At 44.7% G+C, this 13347-nt stretch overlaps 1 protein-coding gene across 1 annotated transcript in view; it reads left to right on the top strand.

The window, feature by feature from the left end:
* Positions 1-13347, top strand: part of EXT1 (exostosin glycosyltransferase 1) — a 278736-nt gene that overhangs the window by 112231 nt on the left and 153158 nt on the right. The window lies entirely within an intron of this gene.

Genomic DNA, 13347 nt, shown 5'->3' with positions numbered 1-13347 from the left:
ATTCTTCAGGCCCTTGAGAAGGCTGTTTACCTCTAGGTGCCTCACTTTCCCCACTTCTAAGTAGAAACCCCATCCCATGATGCACAGATGAGAAGCGGTGCTCTTGCATTGGCGTGGTGGCCCCTTGGTCATCTCACGTTGGGTAGAAAGGGCACTTGTAGGGACTTGTAGAGTAAATCTCTGAGAACAGCACCAACCAAATCACTCAGTTACTCAGGGGTCCTTTTTCTCCAAGAAGAAGAAGAGCTGGAAGAGAAGAGAAATCAGATGATATATAGTGGGGGACAAGATAATGAATACTCTGTCTACAGTGTTGGGCCTGTAGACCCCGTTTTGTTCTGCTGGCTAACTATTGTGGTGTCAGCCAGTAGCATAGACACCAGCGGCTGCCAGATGAGTAACATAAACCATACATACTTAGGTAAATGTGTGTCACCTCCACTTGCCAACAGTCTGGAATGTTGAGATATCTCATGCTAAGAAATATGCCTACCTGCCTTCCTTGCTCCCCCCCTCCCCGCCCCCTGCCCTCTTTTCTTTCTTTCCTTAGGGTCTCATTTAGACTAAGCTGGTCTCCAACATTGTATATGTAGCTAAAGATAACCTTCAACTCCTGGCCCTCCTGCCTCCACGTCCCAATGCTTGTTTGTGTTTGTTTTTGTTTGTTGTTTAGTTCCATGGGTACTTTACCTAACTGTGGAGTGGTCCCATTTCTCTGAGGTTTGTGTAAATGAAGTCAGTGGCTTCATCTCTGTAGTCTTGAAACCAAACTGCTCTTCTCTCCTTCATCGGTACTGTTTTCTCAGCTGTGAGAAAAGCTAACCTATGCTCCATTCATTTGGGTTTCCCCCTCTTTCCTTGGAGCAAATGTACTGGTATGTAGCCTCATTGGTACCATTCTAAGCAGTGTGAATAGAACATAGCCGTGCACGGCACCGGTTGCTCTTGGGCATATCTCAAGCTTGTCTTAGTTCCTCTTGAAAGTCAAGTTCTGGCTTAGGGCATTTCTTTTCTTTTCTTTTCCTTTCCTTTTAAAAAATATTTTATTAATTTATTCATATTACATCTCAATTGTTACCCCATTCCTGCCTCCCTCCCACTTTCCCCTACTTCCCTCCCTTATGACTGTGACTGAGGAGGACCTCCTCCCCCTATATGTGCTCATAGGGTATCAAGTCTCTTCTTGGTAGCCTGCTATCCTTCCTCTGAGTGCCACCATGCAGGGCATTTCTTTTGAGTGGTTGATTCCTCAGTGTTTTGCAGCTCGGAAATGGGACTTTCACTGTAGTACTTCCACAGGAAAGAAGCTGCTTGGAGTTGGTCAGTTCAAAGGGAGGACTGGGTGAGTATTTTGAGCACATCTTCATGAGGTCTAGGGCTACAGGAATGAGCTGCACAGTTAAGCAAAGTGCCTCACAAGGAGAGTAAAATATAGTAATGACAGACAGACAATAGAAACAGAAGCCCACGTAAACATGAATAAGTAAAACTGGAAGTCAGCCTGTGGAACCAGAGACAATTCAGAGCGGGCTCTTGTGTGTACTTTAGAACACATTAATGTGGCTTGGACTAGGGGGAGGTATGGGGAGCCAGGGAAAGAATTCGTTCTGTGTTTTGGAGGCTGAGTCCAGACCTGCTACGTCTTGCTCCTGCTGTGGCTCGGTGTGCTATTTTATGTCTGCTCAAAACCTTGCCTTGTTTTCTTTTCTAAATGGGAGATGCTTGTAAATCTCATAGTCATGGTTAAAACACAATAATGTTTTAGTTTTCACCTTTTATGTAAGTGAAGGAGTACCTCACTTTGCTTGGAGAGGAGAGCCTTTGGCTTTAATATAGGCCAACAGGAGCCCATGCTTACCTTTTCACTGGACTCAACAGGCAATTGACATTATCGGGCTATTTGCCCTGCCCCCTCTTCAGTCTTTGTTAGCATCACATCTCCTGGAGCTGCGCAGAAAGACGCTGGGATGCCTGCCCTGCAAGGTCTGTTGTTGACTCTTGAGCTAGCAGATGCTTATTGTACACAGATGCTGAGGGTAGAGGGTTGAAATCGCAGGTCTGATCTTCTTTCTCCCTGTGCCTGGAGGGTGGTGCTGTTTCTCTATTCTTAGAAGCTACCACCATCTTCCCTGAAGCTCTGGTTTCAGGTTATTAGAGTCGCTCTCAAAGGGAGCATCTTCTGCATCAACATCACCCGAGAAAATTCCATAAATGGCTCTGATGCTCTTGTTCTAGACCAGAGGTTCTGAACCCGTGGGTTGTGACCACTTTGACCACATGTCATCATCCCCTTCTGCATATCAGATGTTTATATTATATTATATATATATTATATTCAACACAGTGGCAAAATTACAGTTATGAAGTAGCAATAATGTGCTTGTGCTGGGGGCCACTACAATATGAGGGACCATATTAAAGGGTCTCAGCATTAGGAAGGTCAAGAACCGTTGCTCTAGACCTACCAGATTGAAATGACGAGGGCTGGACCTAGGGAACTCTTTCAGTGAGAGTCCTAATTTTATGAGCTTTGTACTCTACATTTTGAGAATTTTTTGTTTAGAAAAGGTGATTTTGCTTTTGGAATACTGCAACAGCTAATCTTTATTGAAGGTAAGTTATGTGATGACACTTGGTATTTTACATATAGAGGGAGAATTGATCTCGAAACTAACCATGTGACACATCCACAAAGATAATCTTGTTTTGCCATTGGGGATCGTAGTTGGCTGACCTACAGATTGAAGAGCCAGTCTCTTGAGTCCCAGTCCCCCCTGCCCGCCCCTCCTTTCTCCTAGTCTCTCCCACCTCCGTTGCATAATGGTATTCCATGAATGAGGCCTTGTTAAAGGGAGCGCAGTGGCTTCCTGTTGTGTAGCGGATAACATATTAGACAGCATATTTCAGCTGAGCTTTAGATTACATTGAAGTCTAGGATTCAACTCAGAGTTTGACTCTGTCCCGTGAGTGTTCAAGTGTTCACTCACTTAGCTTAGAGAAAACCCATGATGCAGCCAGGCTGTTCTTGCACCTTTGGAGCTGCCATGTACCTCTGTGTGTGGCCAGGGACCTCCTTAGTCCCTTACCTGCATTTGCAATGTCATCCTTGTGATTAGCCAGCACCTGAGTAGATAGAATGCTGCAACTCAGCCCGACACTCGCTAAAAACCTGCGTTGTGTGAAGCTGTTCAAGGAGTCAGATCTGGAGGTTTCCTCCATGTCTGGTAGTTGCTGGAAGGAGGTTTTCTTCTTAGCAATTCCAGCATGGTGTCTGAGAAAAGCTAGCTATTGAAATAGGAGCAAAGGCAAGGAGGTTTGAAGATAAAAATCAACCGCTCCCCACACAATCCTCTCTCAATATAGGTCCCTAGCACTTTACACTCCCAGGAGGGGTTTGCTAAAGAAACCTCAGTAGGATCTTCAGGTAGAGATGGTTTTCCTGGCCACAAGTGCCTTACTGAGCAATATGAAGAGGAGGTGGGTGGGATCCTCATATTTTCCCAAAACTCTCAGGTTCTGAACTTTTCAAGAAGCATTTGTTATTCCTTAAAGTGAGTGGTCCTATTTGCCTTTCTTAAAGTAGTTCTGTTTGCTGTAGTTGCACCTCTGTTGTGAACACACTGAAAACACAAAGTCTTAATTTTTACTAAAAGATAAGTTTAAAATGTAAAAGTCTTTCACATTTGACAACTCTAATTTTGGTTTGGTTGTGGAAACCTCAAGACCTATGACTAATTGTCCCATCCCCCACTGGCCAGATGTTTCCATGTCTTTTGGTATACATTTTACAAGCTCTTTATAATGAGAACCCACGAGGGTGTCAGGCAGGTTTTCAGAAACTGATCCTGTGATCCTGTACAACTTTGTTTGGAGTGTATTTACATCTCATCGTTGGACTGTTTCCTCTCTTAATTTGAAAGGCTGGTATTGAATGTAATAAGTTCTTGGGAGACGCGACCGTGCAGATCTTGTGCTGTGTCAATGAGCTTTAGTCCTGTGTTTAGCCTCAAAGTTATTCTGTATGAAAGAAGGGTAAAGAGAGGAAGTCAAAGCTGATGTAGGCATTCCCAAGAGCTTGAACTTCTCAAAAGAATGAAGTTTAGCATTTCTTGTCACGTATGTCTCCTTCTTGGAGATGTTTCATAGTTTATTAGCAGCAGCATAGAAGAAGGAATAGTACGTGGAAGAAAACACATAGGAAACTGTACTGTAGTTCAGTGCGGCAAAACAGAATCATTTGTGAATCGGTTTAAATGTCTCAGATTTGCTTAAATCATAAAATGTTAAACTAACCAAAGAAGCAGTAATTAGATTACCTTGAATTAGCAACATTTTGAATTAAACAAAGTAAATTTAATCAAGGCAGCTACCCATCCTCATCTCTTTGTACAAAGTTAGAAGAAGCAGCGCAAATGAACAGGATTTGTGTTGTTAGGTTCTCAGCCAGAGTTCTTTATTTTGTTTATTTGTGTGTGTGTGTGTGTGTGTGTGTGTGTGTGTGTGTGTGTGTGTGAGAGAGAGAGAGAGAGAGAGAGAGAGAGAGAGAGAGGGAGGGAGGGAGGGGTGGGATGGGGAGGGGAGGGAGAGGGAGAGAGTGTGTTCTACTTGTGTAGGAGCCCTCAGGAGTCAGAAGAGGCATTACCTCCCTGAATTGCAGTTAAGGACATTTATTTATTGATTGATTGATTTTATTTTTTATTTTTTTTAATTTATTTAATTTTATTTTATGTGCATTGGTGTGGGGTGTCAGGTTCCTTGGAATTGGAATTACAGACAGTTGTGAGCTGCCATGTGGGTGCTGGGAATTGAACCCGGGTCCTTCAGAAGAGCAGACAGTGCTCTTAACCACTGAGCCATCTCTCCAGCCCCATTAAGGACATTTATGAGGTACCATGTGTGATCCAGGAGCCAAACCCCAATATTCTGCAAGAGCACTACCATCTCTGTAGCTCTTAGAACTTCTTTACATTTCTTATAATCCTATTTTCCCCCCACATTGTTTCAGGAACACAGATCTTCCTACACTTACAGCAGACAGGACTTGTGGATGAGAGTGTAAAGTCCCCACTTTTGCTTATTCCAGGAGCCCTCTAGATCCCTAGTGGACCCTTTTAGGGTGTCCTAATAGTGTCGAGCTATGTCTGCACAAAGTGCTCTGCAGGCCTCCTTTAGGGACTGAGCTACAACGTGATAACAGGCAAGACCAGTGCCAGCTACAGGTTTTCTCTCTGATATCATCAGGGGAAGCAGAAGGGGGAGAGGGAAGAAGAGAGAGGGGTGGGGGAGGGCACTGAGAGAGACCTGGCTTCTGCCTGCAAGGGCTGGAAGCAGGAGGTTCTCGAAGCTTCCTGTGTGCTGCAGATTTTATTCAGAAGGCACAGGCTCCCTTCTATTATGACTTTGTTCCACAGTTTTTTTTTAATTTTTATTTTTCATTATTTTATTTTATTTTATTTTTTATGTTTAAAGTACCAGAGAGCAGTTACTGATCTGATTTATAATTCTAGGAGCACCAGAAAATCAAGCAGTGCTTTCTTTTACCTACCCACCCTGAAGATCGTTCTTTCTGGTGCTGAGCCATGCCATGATTTGTCTGGTAGCTTTTCTTATCCCAGGTCCTGGCTTTTTTTCTTCATGAGCAAATTTGAAGTGGTAGAAGTAATTAAAACCAATCTTGGTATCGTCTCTTGCTGGTTGCTCTTTTGGTTGCTGGAGAAAGCTTCTCAGTTTCCTCTCTCATGCACACCCTTGAGAGTCTGGCTCGTATCTTGTTAAGCCTCTAGTCTGTTTAGCCTCAAACTCCCAGGGTGGTCTTTTCCACATGTTACGTCTAATCATGGTCTCATCTCTTTAGAACCTGTCTTAGTGGCTTCCCCTCTGTGTGATATGGCTTTCAGGATTTCTCTGGCCTCTCTGCTGACCAAGTATTTTGCTTCAGCCACTCAGGATTTAAGGGCTTCATGATTTCTCCCAACATCCCTCCAGCAACAGTCTGGCTTCACAAGAGATACTCTAGCTGTCTTCACTCATTCTCCTGTTGCTCAAAGTCAGTCATAAATTGCATCCCCATTTATCACATTGCTAGCCAGTTTCACCACTGTGATGTATTTCCTGATGACCTTCTGCTTATTGCTTGTCTTTTCCCCTAGGTCATTTGTGGAGATTTGAATAAGAATGGCCCCCATAGGCTCTCTGTTTGAATGCTTAGTCACCATTGAGTGGAACTGTATTAAAAGATTAGAAGGATTGGGGGGTGTGGCCTTGTTGGAGTAGGTGTGGCTTTGTTTGAAGAAATGTGTTACTGAGGGTGTGCTTTGACATTTCCAAAGCCTATGCTAGGCTCAGTGCTTCTTCCAGCTGCCTGCAGATCAGGATGTAGAACTCTCAACTACTTCTCCAGCACCGTGTCTGCCTGTGTGCTGCCATGCTCCTTGCCATTATGAGGTTAGAGGCCTAACCTCTAAAGTTCAAGCTCAATTAAATACTTCTTTTATGAGAGTTAACTTGGTCATGGTGTCTCTTCACAGCAGTAGAACAGTGTCTGAGACTCTCATGGACTCTACAAAAACAGAGTGGGCACTGTTTTGACCAAGCGTGTTGTATTTCATATTACTGTTAGCTTTAGATGCAATTCTTTTCCTGCTTCTGTAATCCTTCGATGCAAACACACACATGTGTACTCATTACATGACTCTAAGCGTTTCTATTAAATGGTATTGGAATTTTTGTAATGGTCTGGTTTCTGCCAGGACCACTTGTGTATTTTGAGGGGAAAGGAAGATACTAAGTACTCATATGAGACATTAAAGTTATTACATCTGATCGGCAAGTAGATATTTGGATTCTTTCTGTTCCTCTCCCCTCCCACCCTTCCCCCCACCCCCCACCCCTCACCCTTTCTAATCACTAAGACTGATGTTAGAGACTCCTTTTAATGTATCGTGGCTGATGGTGGTAACATATGTAGAGAATAGAAAAGGACAGTCTTGTTAGTTGCCTTCAGGAAGATTATAAATCTTACTTAGGAGGAAGGAATTCTTAAGTCGAGTTATTGAGGTTTCTCAAACATTTAATTTAAGAGCAAGATAAGGGTGCTGGGAGAAAGCTAAAGTTTGTTTTTCATATGGTGAAAAATGTTAATAACTTTGAGAGTAATGGGGAAGAAGTATCAAAATTATTTAAACAATTTTACACTTATTTGGTGTGTGTGTGTGTGTGTGTGTGTGTGTGTGTGTGTGTGTGTGTGTGTGTGTGTGTCTGTCTGTCTGTCTGTCTGTCTGTCTGTCTGTCTGTCTGTCTATGCTCCTGGAGATCAGAGGACAACTTCCAGGAGTTGGGTCTCTTTCTTTTCACCATGTGGCAAAGGATTGAATTCACCTCATCAGGTTTGGTAGATTATGCCTTAATTTGCTCAGCCATTTCTTCAGCACAGTAGGTAAAATTTTAACATAGTCCCTGAGACTTCCATACTATAGTAGACCGATATATTTTCCAGTTGTCTTGTTGAAAGTACATAAGGGCTGATCTGAAAAGCTTTTGTTTTGTTTTTCAGATATAGTTTAAAGTCCTAACGATAATAACTTTGTCTTGAACAGACCTTCCCTAGTCTGATGAGCAGAAGCCTTGAGAAGGTACTAGGTGCTTCCTGCAGATAAGGATTAATAGGGCTGGAGCATCTCTTTGCTTTTAAAAAGTGAGAGAGCGGACAAGAACGGTATATGTGCCCTGATAGCAGAGAATAGCTTTCGGCTAGAGGGCAGTAGGCAAACAGAGACCTCGGGATTCTGCCACACCATGTGTGTACTGAGACGACCTAGGGCTCCAAGTGGCAACACAGTTAAAGCTGTACCTTGTGAAATTCTGAGTGGTGAAGCCAGACTGTGTCTGTGCCTGGGCTTCTGTCCTGTGAGCCAGACAGTCAGTGGGTGGTTTTTCCTGTTGTCCTTATGTGTTTATGGTAACTGATTACCCAGGTGATAAAACAAACAAACAAACAAGATTAAAAACAAAAGATGTATAAGGGAGCCCCAGCCCCACCACCTCCTACTCATCCCAACACATTAAGTTGCATCAAGACTGAGTGCATCCTCTACCAAGACGGCTTGGCAAGGAAGTGATTGAACAGCATGCAAGAAAGTCCTTGTCAGGGAGTAGGGGAAGGGGATGTGGGGAAAAAGGAGGGATGGTGGGACTGCAAGGAGAGAAGGGACTTTGCTACAATTAGGATGTAAAGTGAATGAATAAATAACTGTATAAAGGAGAACGTACAGTGTGTTGAGTGATAGCACACAGACTCAGAAAGATAAATATATGTTCTCATGTGTGGATCCTAGCCTCTAGTTGTTGGATATGTGCATTTATGTGGTGTGTGTGTGTGTGTGTGTGTGTGTGTGTGTGTGTGTGTGTGTAGAGCAGTCAGCAAACTAGAAAGGGGCCCAGGTGATGGGGTGGGGGTGGGGAGGAAAGAGGCTTTATGAGAAGAGATGTGATATGAAAGTACAAGGGGCAATGCTGAAGGTGGAAGAGCAGGGGCCAGGGCAATCGGAGGAGGACCAACCAAACCAAGTCTGTCTCATCGGAGGAGGACGAGCCAAACCAAGTCTGTCTGAAAATGCATAAGGAAACCTGTTGCTTTGCATGCCACTTTTTAAAAAATTAAAAATCAAAGATATTATAAAGTTCTTTTTTTTTTTTTTAAATCTGTTTACTTTTTGAAAGTGCAGAGAGCCAGTCAACGCACGCCAGTAGGAACCATCAGTGTTGCTTGCCTTGCTCTTTGGGGACCTAGTGAAATGAATAGATAAAAAGGTTTTGTAATTAGTAGATCAACTGTTTATAAATTAATGGGTAGCTCCAAAGTACTACAGGGGACCCAAAATAGTTTCTGCCAAGTGTTTTATCTATTCTTGGAACAGCCTCATTCAGGCATTATAATTTGCTTAGCAATTCTTTCTCCATAGACAGCACAAAGATTAGTTACAACTTTGAATACTGTAGTTTCCTTATTAGCAAAGTCGAACTTGATAACCTTAAAAAAAATGATAGCAGTAAAAAGAAAATTTAGGAACGCTGTAGACATTTTCCCTTACAGATGCATATCTTTAAGTGCATTCACACACTCAAGGCTAGGCCCCCGCCTCTGGATAGAAGACACCACATATGAGCAGTCAATAAACATGAAAATGGCCCCTTTGAAAGGAAGCTACCGGTGGATTTTGCATGGATGACAGCATAGCCACAGACAGTAGACAACAGCTTCCTGGCCAACACCACCCTGCTGAGCACTCCCTGCATGGGGCTGCCCTCCCAGCAGGAGTGTGTGTTTGTCCTGGCGCTTGAGGACTGCAGCTTGGCCTTTTTGTTTACAAGAGAGAGGACAGTGACCTCTGTCTTCCAGCTGCTGTGAAAACAGTGTTGGGAAACCAGAGTGAAGTTTCCACTTTACAACTCACTGGGGCGATGGGGGGGGGGGGGCAGTGGCGGGGCTCGGGTGGCATACCCTAATAAACCTTCCTTACTGAAAGACCATCTGGGGTAAAATGCAGACCTTTGGATTAGAACCCAGCTGACTGGAAAATGGAAAGAAACTAGTCATTCTTCAGCAAACTTGCTGGGTGGGATCTCCATATATTAAGTTTGGAAGGGGCCCGTGATGAGAAACAGCAAAGGCACAGACACGGTTTGTAATGGCTTTTCTAACAGAGGCTTTAATTGTTCATGCCGGGGAAGGAGATCCTCCTCTCTGAAGGGCTCTCCCAAAGAGAAACAGCTGCTCATTAGCCAGCCTTAGTGTGACTTAAAACCTGGAGGTCATTTGGCACTGCTGTGTGCTCATTTCTCAAGCATTGCTTGGTGGTAAGAGTCAAAGAGGAGCTCCTCTCCAGGGTTAGGGGGATGCGGGTGATGTGGATCCCTCCTGTGTCTCTGCCAGGAAGGGAGCTATATTCTCAATGGAACCTTGCCAAATAGACATCCTGATCTCTGCATTCCCAGGGCTTGCAAATACCAATTATTTTCAATTGGAAGTTAAATATATAATTGTATACTGTAACCTTATCATTAGGAATTCGCTACGTTACAGACTACACAAACAGGATACAGTGAATCAAAAAAAAAAATACCTGAGTTAGTTGGGGAGACACAGAAATCAGGCAGAGTCAGCCCTGTGAGGAGCCAGGGTAGGGTTGCTCCTGAGAGGATGGAAGACAGGATGGAAGCACACTGGGCCGGTGAAGCCAATGCAGACCAAGCGGCAGACAGGGACTTTTTGCACATGATCCATGCGATCTTTCCCCTCCTTTGCCACCCCCTGCCCCCCTCCATTCTTCATAATGTTTTTTAGGTTTCTTTTTATTATTTTATGTGCATTTGCCTGCATGTGTGTGTCTGTGCACCACATGGGTGTTTGGTGCCTGAGGAGATGGTGAGCCTCTGTGTCAGTGCTGGCAGTCAAATCCTGGTCTTTAAAAAGTGCCCTTAACCACTGAGCCTACTATTGAGCCCAGATCCACATGGTCTTCTATAAGGTTACATTAGAGTCCAGGTACAAGGGAGCAAGGGAGACACTGAGTAGTATAAAGAAGGGGGTGGGAGGGGTTGCAGTGCTCTGTTTCACGGTTTAAAGACCTTGCTTTAGTTGCTTTTTCTTCTTTCTTTCTTTTCTTGTTGTTCTTGTTCTTGCTCTCCCTCCTCCACAAGAGTAAGGGAGTGGCATTTTGTAGCCCTGGAGAGCAATGATACCTTGAAATGAAAGGTGACAGGGACAGTGACAAGTGAGGCTGGGCTATAGGGATGCTGTGGGTGAGTGCTCAGCAGAGCGGGTAGATGGCTTCTTCCTGAGAAGATCTTGGAGGAGGAACAAGGAAGGTGAAGATGGCTCCAGGTCATCTCTTCCATGTCTCTCCTTTTATGCTGTACTCTTTCTGTCAAATTAGCATCTCAAGGAAGTAGTGTTGCCTGACCAGTCTGAGGAGGAAGTGTTCTAGAAGCCCTAGGGTGCTGCTGCTGCTGATGATGATCAGGGACCCTCTCTAAGCTCCTAGAAAGGAAGCCATAGTTAAGGGTACTATGGAGGAGCTCCTCACTGCGCCTAGCCCCTGCCATCTACAAGCTTCTTGCCAGGGGCTCCAGTTCACATTCATTACTGATAATAGCTGCCAGGGCCTCTGCCTGGGGGAATACTATTAAGTCGACACATAATGGAATGGTTCAGTTCAAAAGACATCTCTTAGCTGGGCGGTGGTGGTGCACGCCTTTAATCTCAGCACTCGGGAGGGAGGCAGAGGTAGGCGGATCGTTGTGAGTTCGAGGCCAGCATGGCCTACAAAGTGAGTCCAGGATAGTCAAGACTACACAGAGAGACTCTGTCTCGAAAAACAAAAACAAAAACAAAAACAAAAGAAAGAAAGAAAAAAGAAGTAATCTCTTTTCTAACTTTGGTGTGAAGCTCTCTGTGCTGCTGCTGTCTGGTGGGTGTGTGCCTCATACACGGTTTGTGACAAAGTAGTGGGAAGATATGAAGAACCTTTTCGCTGTTGGAGGGTAGAAGGAAGGGCTACCATGTAGCAGGTTGTATTGTGGAGACTCTTGTATCGTGGAAGCAAGCATGAGGTGTGGAGCTGGCCCCCTGTCTTCTTTGGTAACTCTCTACCATTATACTCCCAAGTCTCCATGGTCTGGAGGTTGTTTTAGTGATTGACAGGATGGGCTGCTAATTGCCCGCCAGTGATTTCCCTCCACCCCAGGTTGTCACTGAAATATAACAGAAATAGGCTGTGGCTAAGTGTTTGTAGAGATCCAGTGATTCTTTTGGATTTTAACAGCTGGGCCTGTCACGTGGAATCTCGCCTATTTGGCCAATTGCTGACCTCGGGAGCTCTTCTTCTCTCATATTCTGCTTCCTTGTGTGTCATATCCTGTCCTACCTCTGTCTCGAGATTCCAGGGGGGGAAAAGATCAAGCCTAAGGTGCTCTACCAAAAGTGCAGTTTCCCACTCTCCTACTTTAGTGTTGCATGTGGATTAGTCATGGAAGTGTTTGGGTTAGCCACAAGCCAGACCTAGCCTTCCCAGTGTCTCTGGTTTCTGGCGATAATCACTAGACACAAGTCCCAGGAGGTCAGCACTAAGAGCGTGACTCATGTAGCTAAGACACAGCTGTAGGCAAACACCCCAGAGCTTCCCCACACACTCCCACCACAGCTTTGGAGAGAAACAGAACCTTCTTCCTGTCCCGGTCCCGTTGCTTGCTTTCTCCCATAGAGTGTCAAGATTGCATTTACTTATTTAATGCATGTATGCGTACACACTCTTATGCGCCCTGCAGGTTTGTGGCAGCCAGAGAACAAGTTTGAGGAGTTCTTTCCGTCCCTCTAGTGGGACATGAGGATCGAACTCAGGTTGTCAGCCTTGATGTCCAATGCCTTTACCTATTCAACATGCCACCAACTCCTCTGTTTTCCTTTTTTTTTTCTTCCTTCCTTCCTTTCTGTTCTCTTCAGGGTTGGAACTTTGGGAGCAATTTTCAGATAAGAAGTCCTTTTGCATAGTTGAACGAAGCCATTGGCTCCCTTTATGTGTTCCAGCATTTGAATTAAAATTCCAAAGGGGTGATGCACTGGCTGAAGGAGGCTGAGAGAGGCTGGGGTGTGAGGGGGAGTTATTACTGGGGTATGTGTGAGGTGTGAGTGTGATGCTATGATGCGAGAGATGGAATGCAGTTGCTTAGACATCACAAGCAGAGGGCCGACAGCCACTCGGAGTGACCCTGATCATCACTCTGTATTATTGCTTATAAACATGATGACCCTAGGTAAGAGGTGAGGTCTGTGGGAATATTTTCGTTCTACACCCTTGCACCTTCACCAGGAAAGAGACTTCTCCATGTCACAGGAAGTAGAAGGCATTGGGCTGCATTCTGAGGACTTCCCCAGACAGACCCATGTTTCAAGACAATGGCTATGGTGGCAGTTCTTTCTTGTGAAAGGAAAAGCCAGGGCAGCATGATGTTTTCCTCATTTACTCCTTGGTTGAATACCTGGATTATGTACTAGCTCTCCTAAGGAAGCTCTGCAATTTCACCGGAGGAGGAAAAACCTAATGGCTGGCTTCCCTCAGAGCCCTCAGGCTAACAGCATTTAGTGTGTGTGTGTGTGTGCACCTGACCACTGGTGTTGGGTCCTGGCTGGCTGTGGGGCTCCTTACATGAATTGCACACTGTCTCCTCTGGTGTCATCCTCTGGTGGTCAAATGATCCCCTGACCATGATCCAGGGAAGGTAGAGCTGAACTCGGCCATCAACCAGTGCTCCCTGATGGTAGTGTTAATCTGCCATTTCTGCTTCTGTGTG

The sequence above is a fragment of the Acomys minous genome, assembly GCF_964271855.1.
Source record: "Acomys minous genome assembly, chromosome: 12".
NCBI lineage: Eukaryota > Metazoa > Chordata > Mammalia > Rodentia > Muridae > Acomys > Acomys minous.
The sequence above is the reverse complement of the archived record's forward strand: the minus strand, read 5'-3'. Positions and strand labels throughout refer to the sequence as shown.